We start from the raw sequence: 5,150 nt of genomic DNA on the forward strand, positions 1-5,150 counted from the left end.
CCAACCAAGCAGCCAATCCTTTTGGTTTTTTAAGCATCTATTTAATGTCTCTTAATTTTCATCCTTTGGTAATTTTATCACTTTGCAAACAGCCCAGACTAATTTCAGCAGTGAGATTGATGGCATATAAAATTAACATATATCCCCCCTTTTTTTTCCCATTGACTTCAGCACTTAGGTCCTTAAGCAATTAAGGAAAACTTGGAGTTTTTTTCTGAAATGGGCAATCTCATTCTGATAGAGATTTTAGTTTACCAGGTATTATAGTCATCTACGAGCTACAGAAAGGCAGAGGGGGAGAGAGACAGAAACAGAGAGAGAGAGAGAGAGAGACAGAAACACACACACACACACACACACACACACAGAGAGAGAGAGAGAGAGAGAGAGAGAGAGAGAGAGAGAGAGAGAGAGAGAGAGAGTTTATTCATCAACTTCCTCTTGGGTAAATATGCAAAGGAATTTTCTCTCTAAAAACAAACGTAGTTAGTGGCAGTGACTGAACAGATTCCCCAAAGGACTGTGGGAAAGTGTAATAGTATGGAAGGTGCATGATGGAGAAAGACCTCTTTTTGAAGGAGCCAACAAGTCCATCCCATTGCAACAGTGTCTATATATCTGTGTGCTCCTTTTCTGTATAATGTAAAGTAAAAACAGGGAAGTTTGGTACTAGTCCATGAAACACATGTTTTGTATTTCATCTCATGATAATATTACAAGGGGGCTTGGTTCAAGAATTAATTTTACTTTATTTTATTTTGGTAAACAGAGCAGTGTCAAAGATTTTAAGCAATAAGAATTCTGCCTTGGAAAAATTGCAGGATTGCTGTTGAATAACCTAACTTTTTTTGTTAAACTACAAAGAGTGGTATGCAAATGTTGCTCTGAGGACATAATTAATGTATATAAATACTACCTACCAGGTTGCCAAATCATCATTTCCCAGTTAACCCATGGTATGTGCATATCCCCAATATTTGCATGCATTCCATAGTATAGCTTAGTAGTATTCCATTTAAATCCAGTCTGATAGCTTGGAATCTTCCGTAGGTTCCTTTCAGTCCATAGGACAAGACTATTGAACAGAATTTAACCCACCCAAACACAATTCTGATGACTGAGTTTTGTAATTTTTGTTCCGAACTCTTTAATTCTGGTCAAATGTGGACGCCAAAGTTCCGTTTTTTCTTTCTGGGTGCCTAATACATTCAATGTTTTTACCACTGCCTTAAAAGATGTGAAGACTGACTTGATCCTCAAGATTTTTCCCTAATTTTCAATTTGGGGCAGGTTCCCTTCATTTAATTCATTGGATTGAAATGGCAGAAAGCCTTTCAAGAGACTTGTATCATATCTCCATATTGCTGGTTTTGAACCCATTGGTATTAGTGGCCAGACATGCATTTAAAGGATTTAGGAAAGCTGCTTCCAAAATCCTGAGCTAAGTGTAACTGTTCAGCCACCTTCTTAAATTCTATTTTTATCTGAAATTGCTTTGACTCCAGACTTTATAAATTTTCATCCTCTCCTCATAATAAACCACAGGAACCTATTGTGTCAGAATATATCTTCCATTTGGCTACTTTCTCACAACAGTGTTTTCAAATGTACCCAAACAGCTTGTAGCTTTTGATCATTTTTAAGGCAATATCTGAAAACTGGGAAACCCAACATCCCTCTGACTTTCCATACCCACTCCAGAAATAAGGTCTCATGTATGTTGGTTTAGACCAGTGGTTCCCAACATGGGGCCCACACCCCACAGGTGGGCAATTTGATTTTTAATGGGGACAATTTGAACCTTGTTTAAACCAAGTTAATGGCCTTTTAGGCTTCCTCCGTGTGAGTAGAGTTCACTTTTTGAGTAAAGTAAGAATTATATGTCACATCAGGATTTTGGAGATGCTTAGATGGGCCATGGACAAAAAAAGGTTGGGAACCACTGGTTTAGACATTGGTTATTTTTTTCTCTTCTTCTCTCGTTACATGGCTCATCATTTTCACCAGTAATCCAGCTTTTCTGATACAAAGCAATCCTTTGTCATACAATTATACTAGCCTCTCCTATTCCTTCTCTGACAAATACCCATCTGCCAGGGGTGGGCTGCTATGGGTTTGCCTGAGTTCGGGAGAACCCGTGGCTAACGTTATGGCCAGTTTGGAGAACCTCCAAATCTCACTCCTGGCTGGCCCTGCCTTGCCGTCCTCGCCCCGCCCCTCCCATCTCACCCCTCCCCAAAGTCTCCATGGGGCCTGTTTTGAATACAAGGTAAGTGCAGGGCTTGCATGGAAGTTTAAGGAGTGGAAAAAAATGGGCCTCCCACAAGCTCCGGAACCTGTTTCTGGCCTCCGAAGCCCAGGGAGGATGTTTTCACCCTCCCAAAGGCTTGAAGAAAGTGTCCAGAGCTTGGGGAAGGTGGACCCCCCCATGGTGGAGGCCGACTAGGCCATGCCCACCATGGCCACGCCCACCCAGCAAGCGGGCAGAGAAAGCTTTGCTGAAATTTTTGAAGCTCACCCCTGCCCATCTCCCTATCTCTGTTAGAACTTTTAAGACTGTAACTGAACTATTGGTTTCTTGATGTTTTCTGAACTTTGTTTTCCTGAAAATGTTTTGTTAACAGGCTAGGTAATAGTGCATGGGAGAAGGGAATTTGCTTGTTTATACAACCATATGTAGTAACTTGCCCTGCTAGCCTTGATTTGGTGTGACTTCTTTTTTATGGTTCCATGATTAGCATATTATTCTTCTCTAGTTGTTTATCTGGTGCTGTTTCCTGCTTTTGTGGGTGTTGGCTGTTGACACTTTTGCTGTATAATATTTTCCTATGGTGTAATGCTTTGTTTATGGGTTAAAATAATAGATTTGTGATTTTGGAATAAATTATAATGGTAACAATTTTACTTTGGGGTAATTTAGGCAATCTGTGGCAACTGTGCACTTAAGATCCAGTCAGCCATTTTAGGCAGTGACTGAAGGAATAAGCAGAAATACATTAGACTAGTTGAGGTGTCAAAAGTAAGGCTGGGGAAAATGTTTAAATATTAAAAACAAGGTGGTTCAGGCTATACAATGGACATATTATGTTGGCTAAAACATAGAACGACCCCCCAAAAAAAGATTAGATTGTTGTGAGAAAAGTATTGGAGTCTAATAGGGATAATTTAAATAATCATCAAGGTGTTACTTATAATTTGCTATGCCAAATCAGTGGTGAGATTGAGAGTAGACATGATTGACAAACTTGAAGAGCTGGTATACTAGCCCACCATGATAAAAGTATCAGCTTCTTGAAAGTTTGCATTCTTTTTATATCAAGATAATGAAGCTATGTATTGTGGTGGTTAAGGCATTGGATTAGGTTAGGAAGACTCTAGCCATTGAAAAATTGCCTTGGTTGATGTGGTCAGTTTTCTCAGCCTAAATTAGCCCACAGGATTCCTGTTGAAGGAAAAGGTAGAGGAGAATGTTCTTTCTACTAATTTGATCTCTTGGAGAAAAAGTTTAATAAAAGTCTCATAAATAAATTGAATTGTGGTTCTTATAATCCGATGTCATTTTATAACTCTGTCCTCTGCAGGGTGGCTTTCATTATACATTGGGACAGAAATCTAATTTTCTTTTTCCAATTAGGAATATTTTTAGAAGAGGTCTTTATTGGTTCCAGTCCAATTGCCTTGCTGTTGATCTGTTCAGTGATCTGGAATCAATCAACAATTTGCATTTCCAGACTTGTAGAAGGTAAAGCCAATTTATTTCCTGAGAATCTTCAGCAGCCATGGTATCAAATAGGAATGAAATTTAAAAGGAATGGGGATAACATCTTAATTTATTGACTGTTGCTATTACTAATTGCTCCCCCTCCCCCATTTATCTTCTTGCTGAATTCCCCAGACTCTCTGAACACAGTGTCATATCATAAAGTTTGAAAAGAGGAATTACTGAGAAGTTCATAAGTGGCACATAGAACTAGTGTGATATAATGCAGGGGTGTCCAACCTTGGCAACTTTAAGACTTGTGGACTTGTAGCAAAGCTGGCTGAGGAACTCTGGGAATTGAAGTTCACAAGTCTTTAAGTTGCTAAAGTCAAAGACCCCTGATATAGTGGGTTAAAGTGCTGGATTAGGAGAATTAGAGAATAAGCCAGTCATTCTATCTCCTCCCTACACTCTCTCAGGCCACATCAGCATGGATTACAATCTATATAACCTTCAACGAAGAGGCCTTCATCCTTGTCATTGACATGACAAGAACACAATGACATCACATGACTTCTGGCATGACATGAATGTAATGGAAGCAGGAACATTTTCACCGATCAGGTTTGGGAGGTGCTGAAGGAGACATCTAATCTGACGTGGATGGCATGATGATTGTTGGTTGGCATGTAGAACGTTATTGCTTACTCTGCTATTTTATTATCTCATTGCATTTATATTGTTATCTTTAGTTTTATTACTGTTTTGGGTGCTCGATCAGCTAATTAGAATCAGGCATGATTGGAGTGGAATATAAGCCAAATCAAACAAAACTAAATGAATAAATGAACTTCTGCTCCTGACATGTTCTGCATAGACATGTCTATGACAATCTAGATCATATCTGTAGAGCAAAAAGCAACTTTGAGAACTCTAAACCAAATACTTAATGCAGTGTATATGTAATATATAGTTCACTATACGTTATTGCAATCCTGGTTTCTCTGAGGCAAGTATAAATTCAGAACCAGTTCTTCTGGGATACATTAATTACACAAGAAAACTACACAGAGTTTACTTCTACTTGGCTAGTTGCAAGTAGTGCATACAAAGATCTATGTAAAGTCTCAGATGGCTGTAGCATTTTGATTTAATTGTTTATTTAACCTACATTTATGCCATCTGATTTTTAAGGATGCAAATGGCACAAATACTATGCTTTTACTAGCATTTATTTATCTTTTAGAATCATGTAGGTTTAACATTCAACTCACAATCAAAAAGCTGAGGAGGTATTATAGAAACAGGGCCACATAAATTTAGACAGGTTTGATACTGACCTGCTAGAGAACACTCTGATCATTTCCAGCTCTTTCCTTTTTTTTAATAATTAACACAGCCTCATCCATAACCCCTTTTCCATGAACTCATGTTTTTGTTTCTAGGGAGT

This window comes from Thamnophis elegans, chromosome 1, assembly GCF_009769535.1.
Source record: "Thamnophis elegans isolate rThaEle1 chromosome 1, rThaEle1.pri, whole genome shotgun sequence".
In the NCBI taxonomy this organism is placed as follows: domain Eukaryota; kingdom Metazoa; phylum Chordata; class Lepidosauria; order Squamata; family Colubridae; genus Thamnophis; species Thamnophis elegans.